The sequence below is a fragment of the Lithobates pipiens genome, unplaced genomic scaffold (assembly GCF_037356315.1).
Source record: "Lithobates pipiens isolate NorthernLeopardFrog02 unplaced genomic scaffold, aLitPip1_a1.2 Scaffold_19, whole genome shotgun sequence".
Classification (NCBI taxonomy): domain Eukaryota; kingdom Metazoa; phylum Chordata; class Amphibia; order Anura; family Ranidae; genus Lithobates; species Lithobates pipiens.
Genome location: NW_027507764.1, coordinates 183,112,828 through 183,130,273, shown reverse-complemented (window position 1 = coordinate 183,130,273; position 17,446 = coordinate 183,112,828).

Here is a 17,446-nt window from a genome sequence, read left to right as displayed (position 1 = left end):
CCCTCCAGAAGCAGGCTGCTATATTCATTACCGCTGTTAAATCTGAGATGACTCTGCTTTTAGCTCAGATTAATAAAAAATACAGTGGCTTGTGTGGTCCTAAAAATACACAGAAACCCTAAGGACATTATGAGGCTCTTTTTGATTAAAGTGAGTTGAAATCACATGTTGATCATTAGATTTTCTGCCAAAAAATACATCCATTAACATAATGCAGACTAATCTATGCCCTAGACTGGCATGGATGTACATTAAAGGATGCGAGCTGAGATCCATGCGGGTCCATGCAGCTGGCCACCTGTCATTGTTTTGAGCAGTCTGCTTGCCCGGGTCTGCATAGAAAACCTGTTCATGCCAAGCAGGAGATGGGCCCTTTGCATCAAAGTATGAATGGCTAAACCTGTATGAATGAACCCTAGTTGTTGCACACTTGCTTCAAGACTGTAAGGCCGCGTACACACGCGGGGACTGTTCGCCCAACTTTGTCCGTCAAACAGTTTCAGCAAACAGTCCGCTCAAAATTAGCATGGACGGACATGGCCACACACGACGAATGAACAGTTTGCTGAAACCGTGCGCGATGCCGTGAACGGCACGTACGACGGGACGAAAAATACGACGTCCTATACACTGCATTATAACTTTCGGCGTGTAAATCCTTTCTGAGCATGCGCGGAACTTAGTTTGACGAACAAGCCTACACACGAGGGGACTGTTCGCTGAAACAAAGTTTCAGCGGACAGTTTTTCGGAATTTCCGAAAAACCTTGTTCAGCGGACTGTTCGCTGAAACTGTCCGCTGAAAGCCCACACACGAGCGGACTGTCCGCCGAAACACTGTTCAGCGGACAAAGTTGGGCGAACAGTCCCCGCGTGTGTACGCGGCCTAAGACCCCTTTCACACGGGCTTCCCAATCAGGTCCGCCTGTCCACTTTTCAGACAGATCTGATTGGAAGCTCCATTGGCAGGCAGATGAACACGAGCCTGTGTCTGTTTACATACAACTACATCTGAGTCTGTTCAGGTTCAGAACAAAAAATAGAAAATGACTTCATTGTTCTCCATTTTTTCATACCTAAATGTGATGGTTAAGCAGTAGGCTGATGTCAACAGACACAAGTATGTTGAAATCCGGGCCACCAATAGAGCCTTCACGGGTCCCCCACAGTCCGTTGTTAAAATGCGGACAAAACTGAACAGGCGTGGATGTCACAAAACTCATTCAGCAGGGAATATTCTCATGAATCCTCCTGAATGGAGTTAAGCACCCACGTGTGATACAACTAGTCAGAATGTTAATGGCAGCAAAGCAACTAGCATTGAGATGGAAATCAGTGTCCATATTTGTTTCATTAAAATTCTCCTTTACTTCTTGTCAAATTTTACTTTAGCAAAGAGATGCCCCCAGCTACATTTCTCCCTTTTTATTTGTAAAAGGAGTGACCCATATTTAAGGTACAAAAAAAATCTAGCTACAACTATGATAGGCAAACTAATTGAGTGTGCTATTGGTGAATTTCTGGACATATTAGTTATACTGTATATGACAGTTGGTCATAGTAGGTGTATCTGGGTTTCGCAATCCAATAAATGTGTTGGTCACAACTGTACAACCTAAAAATAAGAAATTTCAGTCATATGCCTTAAGAGCATAAGTGCAAAAGAAATGGAATATCCTATTTTTTCTTTTTTTAATTAAACCACCTATCAAAACCTTACTCACATCGTGGTCATGTATATCATATTACAGCAGTACATACTGTAAATGTCAAAATGTACTACTTGTGTCAAAACTGTAGAGTTTAGAGACTATATTTAGCAGTGATGCAATACAAAAGACCTTGTTGACTTTCTTCCTTCTTTTTAAGCTTCTTCTGCCAGTGGAGAATCACATCAGCTATAATTACTACAAGAAATGTTCACTGCTATGTCTTTGATTCTGATACTTATGCCAGTATTAGACCTTCACCTGAAAAGATCGTATGAGTACATATGTTTTTATGTGTAAAACAGATGTGTTGTCCAAGATTGCAGGTAATCACACATATTTTAACGATTGACTTCTGTCGCACAGGTGCAGCGCACACTGAACGAAATTCAACTGATCCCCACTGAACCGGCTAATTTTCGATCCATCTATGGCCAGCTTGAGGAAACATCTTCATCGGCAAAAGTCAGTTTTGCCTTATGAAGGAATTCCCTTAGTAGCTCAGAAATGTTGCTTTTATGTGAAAGGTAACAATTTGCGGTGGACCAGCAGCTAGGTGTGCTGGTGATTTTTAGATTGTTGAGTAGAACTAAAGCACAAACTTTTTGTTTTTTTATTTTTGGGTGGCGTAAGGGAGGGTTATAACCATTTTTTTCTATCTGATCTGAGTTTAATTGGGGAGATTTCCCTTCACTTGCCTTCCCATAGCCACAACAGGAGGTGAGAAGAAATCCCTCCAAAGTGTTTTCACATTTTTTTCTTTGCCAGCTATATTAAATTGGGGAAGTTTTCCTTCATGCCCTATAGCCCCAACAGGAAGTGAAAGGGAAACTTTCCAAAGTAAGGAAAATTCCATCTTAGACAGTTGTCCCTGGGAACAAGTTTCCCTTTGATTTATGTCCATTATCACTCCTGGTGATAGTGATCACCAAGACAAATAGAGAGGGCAAATCTTCCTAATGGGATCACAGACAGCAATCTGACAGGTGTTCTAATTCCCTTCCATTCCACTCAAAACAAAAAAAGTTTGGGCTGCAGTTGGACTTTTTGTTTAATATCGACAGCATCAAACTCATGCCAGCATCCTTCCTCACTGTAATTGCACTGCTGCAATGACTGCCCCTGAGAATATTAGCCTGTTGAAAACCAGGTACAACTTAAATGTAGCACCTGTAGTAAGCACATACCTATCACTGGTGACTCAGAGGAGCCACATAAATGAATGACAGTTAATCAAGCTCTAGGAATCTCAAACTCTGTAGCTATTGACCAACAGGTCTCTACTACTCAAAACAACCAATGATGTCTATGATAAGGTTCAGTCTTCATGTATTAATTATAATAAAAAATGAAGTCTTATTTAATAGACAATTTATAACAGGCAAACATGTATATACTATATATATATATATATATATATATATATATATATATATTGTAGACATGTCACTGGAGAAGTGATCGAGGGGGTGTACATCTCACCTAGGTTGCTACACAGTGTGAGATGGTAAATCCAGGATGGATCAGTTTCTCAGCAGCGATATGCTGCTGAGTTGTTATTTAATTTTGCCGGGCCTGGGTTTATATGGAATGGCAGGTAGGTTTGGTAGAGGGACCTGTCATTCCACATCCCCCGATCCAGTTCTGGGTTTGGGATCAGGTGAGCTTTGATCCTAATTAGCCTGGGAAGCTAAAGGCACTGCAGGGTCTGCAGGTGGTTGCTCTCAGCCAGGGAATGAACAATCTGTGTGTTGAAGGAAGCTGCAAGCACAGCCACTGCTGGAGCTAAAACTCACCCTGCGATATCCAGGCGAAAGACGCTGTGTTTGTAAGTGTCAGATAGGTGAGCAGAACCTGTTAGTAAGCGCCCAGCCGGGCTAGGACTTTTATTTTTGTTGTACTTAGAAAGCACGGTGTTGCTGTATATTTTGTTTGCTGGACTGTTTGCACCACGAATAAACGCCAAGATCTGCTTTATCAAATTCCAAGTCTGCTGTGAACTGTGTCCAAACACACCCTACCCCGGGAAGATCCCTTACAATTGGTGTTCGAATGCGGGCAAAGTCGGTTGCTAGGGGCAACGGTGTGGACAGACTTGGCTACAGCTGCTTATGTCTTGGGTGAAAGCTGCAATGACACTCCAGGAACAGTCCAGCAACATGGAGGAGATGCTGAAGCAGTTTATGCAAGTGAGTTTGCAACAACAGCAACGACATGAACAGTCCATGGCTGCACAACAGCAGGCTCAGATAGAGGCCAATAGACGACATGAACAGTCCATGGCTGCACAACAGCAGGCTCAGACAGAGGTCAATAGACGACATGAACAGTCCATGGCTGCACAACAACAACTTATCGAGCACCTGATAGCAAATCGAGAGGCGCCTGTGGTGATGGGAGCCGCTCCAGAGATTTTTTCTGGGAGAAGGACTGTGCAGAAAGCGCTGCAAAAGATGACTGCTGAGGACGATGTTGAGGCCTTTCTAACAGTGTTTGAGCGCGTGGCGGAGCGAGAGAAGTTACCAGCCGCTGAGTGGGCAGAGGTAATTGCGCCCTATTTAACAGGTGAACCTCAAAAAGCCTACTATGACCTCAGTGAGCAAGAGGTTAAGGACTATACTCGGCTAAAAGAGGAGATGCTTGCCCGACTAGGAGTTACTACTGCAGTCCGTGCCCGGAGGGTACGCAACTGGAGCTACAGTCTGGACAAATCAGCGAGGTCCCAGATGTATGACCTAATCCATTTGGCAAGAAAGTGGTTGGAGCCAGACACTTCTACTCCTGCACAAATCCTAGAGAAGGTCGTGATGGATCGCTACCTCCGAGCGCTTCCTACTGACTTGCAACGCTGGGTGGGACAAGGTGATCCTAAGAATGCAAACGAACTTGTCAACCTTGTGGAGAGGTTCCAGGCAACTGAAGACTACCTCCGTGATGTTCCTGCAGCATCTTCACCTCCCCGGAGCGCCAGATCTGTGCCGTCAGCTGGTAAGAGACTTCCATCTATTGGGGGAGTATGGAGGGGTGCTGATGGAGGGAAAAGGGCTCAAGTGGTGTCTCAGGGACAAAAGACTGGTGATGGTCCCGGGTGGCTAAGGGGCTCTGAAAAGGACTCCTTGCCAAAGAGACCAGGCCCTATCCAGTGTTGGAGATGCCATGAGGCGGGACACGTGTCGGCCCATTGCCCTCTTACCACTGAACCCATGGAGTGTGACGCTAGCCGGCGTCAGTCGCTGTTTGCGGAACCATCTTGTGCTGCAGTTCCTGGACTAGAGACTGAACCGCAAATCTGCGATATTACAATCAATGACTTTCCTGTTAAGGCGTTAATGGACTCGGGAAGCCTCGTAACCCTGGTGCATGCTAGCCTGGTGACTGGGGACTTAGAGTCTAAAAAGCATATGAGCGTTGTGTGTATACATGGTGATACAAAAGTGTACCCTATAGTGCTGGCTAAAGTCGGGACTGAACAAGGCACAGTACAATATGAAGTGGGTGTGGTTAAAAACCTCATGCATAATGTAATATTGGGGCGCGATTTTCCTTTATTCTGGGCTCTCTGGGAAAAAAGAAAAATCCCCAAAAGGAGTGAGGATACCTCTAAGGTGGTTGCCTTGTCCACTGTGAATGATAAAAGTATGCAGGATGAAAATGATTGTTTTCCTTTGCAGGTCCTGGCTGGGGAGGAGGAGGCTCCTCCCACTGAGCAAAATATACTAGACTTAGAGGTGTCTAGCGATAATTTTGGGGCTGCACAATTACAGGACCCCACTCTCAAAAATGCGAGAGAGCAGGTTGCTGTTATGAACGGGGTACCTCAGGAACCAGATGCTGAAAAAAGATTTCCACATTTTTCGGTGACTAATGATCTTTTCTATAGAGTCAATAAGGTTAAGGATGAGATTGTGGAACAGCTTCTGGTACCTAAACCGTACCGGCGTCAGGTGCTTGACATGGCACATAACCATGTTCTTGGGGGACACTTGGGGACTGACAAAACGCGAGAGAGGGTTCTCCAGAGGTTTTTTTGGCCGGCCATATATGATGACATTAAAAAATACTGTGAGTCGTGCCCCACATGTCAGGTTAGTGCCCCAGTGTCACATTTTCGCAGTCCTTTGGTTTCACTCCCTATTATAGAGGTGCCTTTTGAGCGTATTGCCATGGATTTAGTGGGTCCCATTGTAAAGTCAGCTAGAGGACACCAGTATATTTTGGTAGTCATGGATTATGCGACCCGCTATCCTGAGGCTGTACCCTTAAGAAACACTGCATCTAAAACAATTGCACGTGAGTTGTTTTATATGTTTTCTAGGACTGGGATCCCCAAAGAAATCCTAACTGACCAAGGTACGCCATTTATGTCGAAAGTAATGAAGGAGTTATGCAAACTATTTAAAATCTCACACATCCGTACCTCTGTGTACCACCCCCAGACGGACGGATTGGTGGAGAGATTTAATAAAACTTTGAAACATATGTTGAAGAAAGTGGTGGCAAAAGATGGTCGTGACTGGGATCATTTATTACCCTACCTCATGTTTTCTATTAGGGAAGTGCCCCAAGCGTCCACAGGGTTTTCACCATTCGAGTTGGTCTATGGTCGTCACCCTAGGGGTCTACTGGACATTGCAAAAGAGACATGGGAGAGTGAGTCCACCCCATACAAGAGTGTTATTGAGCATGTAGCACAAATGCAGGACCGTATAGCCACTGTAATGCCCCTGGTAAGGGAACACCTCCAGAGAGCTCAAGAGGCCCAAAGTAGAATTTACAACCGGTCCGCAAGAATCAGGACATTCAACCCAGGCGATAGGGTCCTTATACTAGTCCCCACTGTTGAGAGTAAATTCTTGGCGAAGTGGCAAGGTCCCTATGAAATTGTTGAAAAGGTCAGTGAGGTGAACTACAAGGTGCACCAACCGGGAAGAAGGAAGCCTTTCCAAGTTTATCACATAAACTTGATCAAGCCCTGGAAAGACAGGGAATCCTTGGTGGCGACAAATACTGTTAATAATTTGTCACCACCAATCCCTCCAGTCAAGGTAGGTGATACTCTATCAGTGTCACAGAAACAGGAGGCTCAGGAATTTTTACAGAAAAACAAAAACAAGTTCTCTGACCTCCCAGGGCGTACACACCTCATCCATCATCACATTGAAACTGAGCCTAGAAGCAGAGTAAACCTTAAGCCCTATAGGATACCCGAGGCACGTAGGGAAGCCGTATCTGCCGAGGTAAAACGTATGCTTGCTCTGGGGGTAATTGAGGTGTCACAGAGTGAATGGTCCAGCCCAGTTGTGCTAATCCCAAAGCCCAATGGAACTTGGAGGTTCTGTAACGATTTCAGAAAGTTGAATGAGATCTCCAAGTTCGATGCGTATCCTATGCCCAGGGTAGATGAGTTGATTGAGAAGTTGGGTAACGCCAGATACATAACCACCCTCGATCTCACAAAGGGCTACTGGCAGATTCCACTTTCTGGTGAGGCTAAAGAGAAAACTGCATTCTCCACCCCTGATGGGCTATTCCAGTATGTAGTGATGCCATTCGGGTTACATGGAGCGCCTGCAACTTTCCAGAGGTTGATGGACTTGATTCTGCGACCACATCGTGATTACTCAGCCGCCTACCTCGATGATGTGGTCATTTTTAGCCCTGATTGGGAAAGTCACCTCTGTAAGGTACAGGCCGTGTTGGATGCCATAAGTGATGCGGGGTTGACCATAAATGCCGAGAAGTGTGCTCTAGCCCTAGAAGAGGCCAAATATCTAGGCTACATTATTGGGAGAGGGTTGATTAAGCCACAGCTAAATAAAATTGAGGCAATACAGAATTGGCCTAGACCCCTGACAAGGAAACAGGTTAGAGCTTTCCTGGGTATTACGGGGTATTACCGTAGATTTGTGCCGAACTTTGCCTCAGTTGCTGCTCCACTAACTGACTTGACAAAGGGCGGAAAGACAGCAATGGTCACGTGGACCCCAGAGGCCGAGAAGGCTTTCCAAAGCCTTAAGTCTGCCTTGTGCCAACCACCTGTGTTAGTTACCCCCGATTTTAGGCGAGAATTTCTGGTCCAGACAGATGCCTCTAACACAGGCTTAGGTGCAGTACTCTCACAAGTAGTGAATGGTGAGGAGCATCCAGTGACGTACTTGAGTAGAAAACTAACCCCGGCCGAGAAAAATTATGCCATTGTGGAGCGAGAATGTTTGGCAGTAAAGTGGGCCCTAGAATCGTTAAAGTATTACTTGCTAGGCAGGAAATTCAAGTTGGTGACAGACCATGCCCCCCTAACATGGATGAAGTTAAACAAGGAGAGAAATGCAAGAGTGACTAGATGGTTTCTCTCCCTACAAAACTTTAATTTCACTGTGGAACACAGGCCAGGGAAATTACAGGCAAATGCTGACGCATTGTCAAGGGTAAGTTGTCTGTGGGGACAAAAGGCTCAGCCCTCCGGTCTGAAAAAGAGGGGGGGGATATGTAGACATGTCACTGGAGAAGTGATCGAGGGGGTGTACATCTCACCTAGGTTGCTACACAGTGTGAGATGGTAAATCCAGGATGGATCAGTTTCTCAGCAGCGATATGCTGCTGAGTTGTTATTTAATTTTGCCGGGCCTGGGTTTATATGGAATGGCAGGTAGGTTTGGTAGAGGGACCTGTCATTCCACATCCCCCGATCCAGTTCTGGGTTTGGGATCAGGTGAGCTTTGATCCTAATTAGCCTGGGAAGCTAAAGGCACTGCAGGGTCTGCAGGTGGTTGCTCTCAGCCAGGGAATGAACAATCTGTGTGTTGAAGGAAGCTGCAAGCACAGCCACTGCTGGAGCTAAAACTCACCCTGCGATATCCAGGCGAAAGACGCTGTGTTTGTAAGTGTCAGATAGGTGAGCAGAACCTGTTAGTAAGCGCCCAGCCGGGCTAGGACTTTTATTTTTGTTGTACTTAGAAAGCACGGTGTTGCTGTATATTTTGTTTGCTGGACTGTTTGCACCACGAATAAACGCCAAGATCTGCTTTATCAAATTCCAAGTCTGCTGTGAACTGTGTCCAAACACACCCTACCCCGGGAAGATCCCTTACAATATATATATATATATATGTATATGTATTGAGAGTGAGAGCCCTCGTCTCGGTGAAAATGAGGGTAAAATGGACACAGGACTCTCAAAGAGGCAGATTGAGAAGTTCCAGCAGAAGATTTGTGAGCAGAGAATACTATGCTTTAAGTTTTCTCTGGATTTTGTAAGTCTGGATTGGGGCTGGAAACTTGAAGACTTCAAAGAGCATTGGGAGGGATGGAGATTTCAGTCTTGTGTCTGGGCTTTCCAGAAGTTCTGCAGGTTGTGTGTGTATCCAGGTGCACACACTCATTATAAGGCAGATCTGAGCATAGTTCAGGGGAGTTGGTGTGGAAGCAGTTGCTGCAGCCAGGATGGAGGTGTGCTACCGTTTAAGAACCAAGGTAATATCCTTGAGATGGCACTCCATGTGGGAGAGGTTCCAGGTCAGTGGACTGAGAGAGTTGGGCCAGCTGAAAGAGTTGGGGAGACCATAGCCGAGACAACTGGAGGAGAGAGTCCTGGGGACCAGAGGGGACCGTGAGTCTTGGAGGAGTGTAAAATCCTGGAGTGTCAGGAGAGCCCCTTCCTAGAGGCCAGGAGTGGGCCTGCACAGCTTTGTACTGCGACCAAGGCTGAGTGAGCCTTGAGAGTCAGGTGGCTTGGCATTTTTGTTTGTGTTGTAATTTTTGAGAGAAGAACCACTGTGTGGGCAACCTATGCATGTATTAACTTTTTTTTGTTACTTTCAATAAAAGTGGGCTACCACGCCCTTAAAATGAAGTTCCTGTTGGCTGTGACACTGAAAAAGCATCTACCACTGATCTAGACATCCCCAAATATCACAATATATGTGTGTGTGTATATATATATATATATATATATATATATATATATATATATATATAGTGTATATGTAACATTAGAAATATTTTTTTTTTCCCTTTTTTGATCACATACCTTTTGTTCTTAGCTGCAAGCTGCATAATGAGCTCAGAGAGTTGTGGAAAGAGAAACAGCAGTACACTGGTCTTCCCAGTGATGGGCTGTGCACGGGGGGCATGTCACCATAAGTCTAAACATTGGAAGATAGAAAAGCTAAGCTGATCATGTTATGCTCTCATGTCTAGTGCCCTCAGTTCTTAATAGGAAAATGGAGGGACTGGCAGGAACACCAGGGCTTTCACAAACAGAACAGGATACTTTTTCATACAAATACATGGTACCGTAGGCAGATATTAGGAATATGCAAAATATTCTTTAAGAGCTATTGAAGCTAATGGAACTAGAAGGAATTTCAAAATGACAGCAGGCAGTTTGTTATACACAGGAGTGGCTCTCAATATGTAGTCACTCCTTTGTAAATGACACTTGCAGATAGTATAGTCTAAGGTCACCTTTCCAGGAACAGTGCCCATTGTTAGGGGTCTGGACATCTCCAGAATTGTTTCTGGGAGCCTGGCAGTGCAGAATAAATCTTGCAGTGCACAGGCACCAACTCCAGTCACACTACGCAAGTTTGAATTTAAATTATTGCCACTGAAACAACCTGCATGCTTGTGGCAACCTAGGTTTCCACACACATGCAGGTGCCTCCAGGGGCACTATGTTCAGTTGACATTGGCATTGTATGGCTAAGTTGTTGCTTGTATACTGCAACATTTAGGCTACACTGCCAGGCTTCTGGGGAAGATGCCAGGGGTGTCTGCAAAATAGAGGGAAGGTAAGAGAAGGACACCAGGGATTTCACAGTTTCAAGCCAAAGGATGAGGCACAATATATTTTAAATATAATGCATATGCATTTATTACCTTGCAGTCTGTGAGTTACTTGTTTCTGCCCTCCTGCACTTTGCATTCTTTGCTCCTATCTCTGGACCCCACACGCTTCTTATTCCTGACCTCTGCTCTCTCTATGTGCTACTTGCTCCTAACCTCTACTCTTCATATATTACTTATGTCTGACCTATGCTCTCCATGCAATATTTACTCCTGAACCCTGCTCTTGGTGCACTGCTTATTCCTGACCTCTGCCCTCCATGCTTGACTAATTCCTGGCCCCACCACTATGTTACTTACTCGTAACCTGACCACTGCTCCACATGTTACTTACTCCTGACTTCTGTATTCTCCGTATTACTTACTCATGGCCCCTGCCATCTGGGTATTACTCACTCCTGATCCCCACACTCTACAGTACTTCTGATCCCTACTATCTGTTTGTTAAGTACTCCTGTCCCCCTGCACTCTGTGAATTACTTAATCCTGACCCCCTGCAATCCATATCTTATTCACTTCTGACTTCGGCAATCTGTGCAATGCTCATACCTGATGTGTGCACTCTGAGCATTACTTACGCCTGACCTCTGAATTTGGTGCGTTACTTACTCCTGACCTCTGAAATCTGTATATTACTTGCCCCTGCACCCACATTCTTTGCATTACTTTTTCCTGACCCTGTGCTCTGTGTATTACCTACTGCGGACCTCTGCTCTCTGTACAACTTGCTTCTGATTTCTTCATAGGTTACTTATGTCAGAAATTTGGTCTCCATGTGCTATTTACTCTCTGTTCTGTTTGTGTTAACTGACTCCTGACCTCTGCACTCCATACTTTACTTACTCCTGACCTCTGCTTACCCATCGGTTACTTACTCCTGACCTGACCCCTATTCTCTCTGCATTACTTAGTCCTGACCTCAGAGCCATGTGTTACTTATGCCTGACAACTACAATCTGTGTTTTATTTACTCCTGACTCCTGCAATCTGTATGTTACCACTCCTGACTTCTGCAATCTGTGTGTTGCTCACTTCTTACCTCTGCACTCTGTGCATTACTTACTCCTGACCTTTGCACTCTGTGCATTACTTATTCCTGACCTCTGTATTCTGTTTCCTACTTACTCCTGACCCCTGCAATCCATGTGTTAGTTACTCCCGATTCCTGCTATCAGTGCATTACTTACCCTGACCCCTGAAATCTGGGTGTTACTTACCCATGACCACTGCAATTTCTGCATTACTTTTTCCAGACCCCTGCGATCCATGCATTACTTACTACTGACCCTTGCACTCTGTGTGTTACCTACTCCTGACCTCTGCATGTTACTTACTCTTGACCTTTGTACCCTGTGCGTTACTTATGCCTGACCCCTGCCCTCTTGACCCACAGCAGCATAGGTTCTGGTCTTCTTTACCCATACCCCTTTTAGCCCCTCCCACTGTTATCACAATTAGTAAAACACCCACAGTTATTGCATAATTAGGAACAGAAATAACAGATTATCAAGACATTACAACAATTATTATAAAAGCAGAGGCCATGTAGAATAAAATGGTAAAATATAAACAGGTTTTTTTGATTAAATAGATACCAAACATGTCAATCCTCAAAATTGTGCATACCTGTGAAATGCTGAAAAAAACAGTACCCAAAATTGTCAACAGGCGACCCACGAAAGCCTTATAGCTCATCATTGCTAATCATGAATGATTGCCCAAGAATTATTGCTCCACTCTAACATTCTCGGCAATACTTCACATACATACATATATGTACAATGTACATATGCAATGTACATTTACAGAGGGAATTAGTTTTTTTTCGCCAAAAATTTAATTATTCTTCAGATAATGACAAAGTTCAGTTATTGCTAAATAAATAGGCCCATAATGGAAATGTAAAGTTGCTCTGGCACATAATGTGTAAACAGATATATAGGTTCAAAAGCTGAAGTGGTTAAAATAGCATACCAATGCCAAAACTTCATCCCATCTGTGAAGCATGGTGAGTTATGTATAATGGTGTGGGTTTTCTTTGCTGGCTCAGTGCCTGTATGATTGGCAGACATTAACAGATCTGACAGTTTGAACTTAAAGAGGAACTGAAATCTGCTCACATAATTTGTAATAAAAACATCTTTGCCATTTTGAAGCTTCCCTCCAACCACTTTGCATATTATTTTATATATGCTGCAGAAATCTCCCTCCACTAAGTCTGGCTGCAGCCATTTTAACTGTGGGCAGCTGAAGCTGTTGCCTGTTCACTTCCTGGATTTACACAGACACGCAGAGACACACCTCCAGCTCTGGAGCCCTGCAGATTTCAATGACCCTCTTATAACTCATCCACCCTCCCTTCCTGGCAAGAGAGAGAGGGCTGTGCATGATGTTATAAGCCTAGACTAATGACCAGACAATAAACAGTAAAAGGTATTTACTGGCAGAAATTTTTTTTTTACTATCCAAAGTTAAAACTACAAGGGCAGAAGATTTAATAGATGTAAAGATGAAAACAAAATACTGAAGGTCCACTTTAAGCAAATTCTACAGTACAGTAAATATCTGTGATTCAAAACTCAAAAGAAGGTTCTATGGATTTGCAAATACAATATTGACCTTGATTGTTTAACCCACAGCCATTCATTTTTTTGACATAGAGATATTCTATGAAAACAATCAGATCCCAACAAGGTCTTACGTCAAAGAAACTGATAAAAAATTGTTTTCCTTGACCACAGATGCTATTGTATATAATGTTTATTGGATAAAGTAGTCTTCAAATGTTAATGAAAATATCCCAATACCTTTTATGAATTATATCTACCTGCTTATGCTGAACACTAAAATCTAACATCTTAATTTACATGGATATAAAAATGTTACTGACGTTATTACACGTGTGTTTTCTAGGACAAAAGTTCCTGATGATTTATTTTTCCTCTAAACACATTAGACTGTTGGATCTTCACTTCCTGCCATAAGATTTGATGCACTATGGACTGAACGATGCTGTACCATGTGATGAGTTTTAATGATGTACTATACGATGAGCTTTAATTCAATTACTTATTTCTGAGTATAATACTTACCATTTTTTAACAATAAAATTGTGGTTTTAGGATAATGCACTAGGTCGATGAGCCCTTTCTTTCTCTTCCTTGTGGTTTCAATGTATCAGACCTCCCCAGTCTTAAGAGGGCAGAAAGACAAGGCTTATCCATATAGAACCAAGATGGAGATGTAGCATACTCATCCTGAGCGGACTCACTCCCAAGCGCAGGAGAATTTGTGTTTGTGACCATTTGCAATTGGTATGTACTGTAACTATTTGCATTTGTTTCTTTAAAGTAAGATCTTGTTGTGATCTGATTGTTTTCATAAAATATGCGTATGTCCAAAACAATAAGAGTAGTAGAATGATATTGATAAATCAATTCTATATTTGTCGGTTGGTGGTCGGTCGGGTGGATCTGTTGCACTTACCCCATCTATGGTGGGCAGCTCTTCTCTAAGGCTTCACCGGTGACTTCCCTTGCTCGAGAGCAGCGGCTTTCCCTTCCCCTGTTCTCCATGGGCATCGCGGCGGCTTCGGTTTCCTCTCTCCTCCTCGGCGGCCAATTGGGACTTTTCTATTTTTGGCCAATTGGAAAACAGGTCTTAGGGCTTCTGATTGGCCTGATTGAGGATCAGTGTTTCAATAGCTAATATTCATTCGCTGTTGTAACACCTGGGTGGGCTCCTGGCGCAATGCTCTGTGCCACGAGCCCACCCTATTTTTAAGCTTATGGCTCTAATCAAGTGCTTCAAAAAAAAATCCCAGCCGATGTAATTCATGCACCCAGCGTCCTGAAAGGGGCCGGACGCATGAATAGGGGGTGGCGGTATCTTGCAAAATAGCAGCCGTGGGTAGAGAATGGCCTGGCAGCTGTGGATGGAGGGAGCGGCGCTCCGATGCCCCTAATGGAAGCATGTCCATGATATGGGCATGCTAAAACTTCTATTCATTTTGTAGACTATTTGTTTTCTACATGCCCACAGATACATTTTTTTACTTTTAGTTAATGTATTCTTATTGGTAGCACATAAAGACCACTATATCTGCAAATAAAGTACAAGCAGGAGTGGTCAGATGACAAATGTTGTTATGGTTATCATTTAAGCGGGTTAGTGCTTCCTTAACCATGGCCCTGATGAAGTCAATACTTTGAGCAGAGTATATGCAGACATGAGTGGACAAAGCATATTGACTCAGCTACTGAGCATGAGTGGGCATGCACCAGAGTGAGTTTTATTCATGTTTTAATAAATTAGATTTTTTGTATAACTGAGATCATTATGCAATCTGTTTTTTTTTTGTAATCCTAATCCACTGAGCACTACTGGAAAAGATTGCTAAGGGAAACTGATTATTACAGCCTCTGTGCATTAGGACACTGATCTCAACACAAGAGAAATACCTAAAAAAGACCTTTGAAAATATTAACACAAAAAACACATATATTGTATGGGTTGCACAATTTAATTGTTAAAAATATGTGTGCAATTTTGTATAATATTTTGACACTATGTTTTAGTTATTTGTATGCATGAATTATTGACATTAATCATTGGTATACTTTTTATGCATGTATATATGCAATAGTGGATCATTTACATGTATTATATCTATTTTTATTAAAGACATTTTTTCAGTTAGTCTTTTTCTTTTGTATTTTTTTTATTTTTTTTTTATTCAGGGATCCCAATTATTAAATAATTAGTTTATCAGTATTTCACCTGAAGCGCATCTTCAGCACTTTTTTTTTTTTTGTGTTATTTTTTGCCTTGTACTTATTGGGAAGAATCACCACTTCTATTTATCTTGATGATCATTGTCACTGGGACTGAAAGTAAGGAAAAAAAATCATAATTCAGAGCTGTCACTATTTTAGGAATTGAACAGTCATTTTAAAATACAGACACTTTTTGCAATGGCAACTGTTTAAGATAGGGTTTATCTATCACTATCAATTTGGGAAAAAAAATCTTTTCCCTTCCTGTTTTGCCTATGGGACAGGAAATAAAGGGAAATCTCCCCAATGGAAATAGATGAGAGAATAAAAAACTGACAGGGGTTTAACTTTTTCCATCTCTATTCCAAACAAAACAAAGCAAAATTCGTTTTGATTGTAGATATATTTTGCTGGTAAGATTGTTGCAAAAAATAAAAAATAAATGAAATAAAAGAGGCACGTTTAATGGTTTATAACTTTTATCTCTCCGAATTTCATATTTGTAATCAATACTTTTTTTTTTCAATAATTGATTTTATTTAACTTAAACTGACATGCATTTTAGTTACATCACATCCTTAGACCCATTTTTTTTATTTCATTATATCCGCTCTTCAAGTTTCATCATACACAGATGCTACAGATGACGTGACAGAACATTTATTTATAATTTTTCAATTCCGCTTAATAGATTTTACCATATAGTCTTAATCTATAACCTTTAAAATACTTTCATTTGTAAAAAAATTAAATCTGATATAAATATTAAAACTAAAAATAAACACTTGATGGCAAAATAATTATCATTGCAATATAGTATCTGAATAAACATTTTTTTTACACTTATTTGGCACAAATAAATCTTTTTAACAGAACAAAACATGAATGATTTTTTTTTTTGCAGTGCTTACACAGTACATATTTTCATTTCAAAAGATTGAATAGTTTAACATTAGTACACTACAGTAGCTTCATAACATGCTTTTATGGAGAACCATTCCACAGCACATTAAACGCTTGATACTGTTAAATACAACAACATAAAAAAGGCAAAAAGTGTACTTTTTCATTCCATTAACTTTGCATTTTATATTAACAATCAGGCAAACAACTTGTATTCACATTTTGTTCAAAAAACAAATACACCTACAAAAGTGAAAATCTTCTCCTTAATAACAAAAAAAGCAGTTAGCAGTGAAATAATGACAATGATAAATAATTTAAAGTGGATGTCAACCAAATTTTTTTTTCTTCCTAGATATAGCATGGAAATGTTGAAATCACTTAGGTTTGAATTGCTATTCATTTATCCATCTAAAATATTCTGCTCAATTTTTATCCTGGTGACAACACAGGAAATAATGATGAAAGACAGCAATAGAAAACCTGGCAGGGGATCTGCCCATCTTTACTATATTCTAAACAAATAAAAAACATTTTAGATGGAGCTCCACTTTAAAAATTGCAAATATGTCAAAAGATAAAACTTTTTTATTTTTTGGATCGCGTAAGGAAGGGTTAAAACCTGTTATTTTTACCACCAGTGTCTTAACTGCAAGAAACTTTCACTCTGTCATTTTTACCACCGGTGTCTTATTTGGGAGATATACTTGTCTTGTAGACCCAACAAGAAGTGAAAGGTTAGATTTCCAATATGATGGAACTCCTCTCTTAGACAACTGTCACAAAAAAGCAAATGTCCCCCTTGGAAGATCTCCTCTCCTCTCTACTCCTGCCCAGATGACAACTCCAAATTTTGAATTTACCCTCACTTTCATTCCCCGTGGGTGAGCTAGACAGTTAAAGAGAGCGAACATTCCTAACAGAGACACAGACAGCAAAAAACCTGAGGGTGTTTAACCCCTTAACTCTATCCAAATCTAAAAAAAATGTTTTGCATTTAGTCATACTTAATGTATAAGATAATATATGTAACAGTTTTCAGTCAATCTTTTTGCAAGGTGGTATGAAGGTAAAATTAGGTGTAAAATATTTGTAGTATCAATGAGAGATACAATTGTTCTGTCATTAATAATTATGTACTTTATTTTCAGATATTGGCAACAAAAACCCATCATTTTCTTCATTTGAAATGTTATTTATATACCTAGCTGCTGTT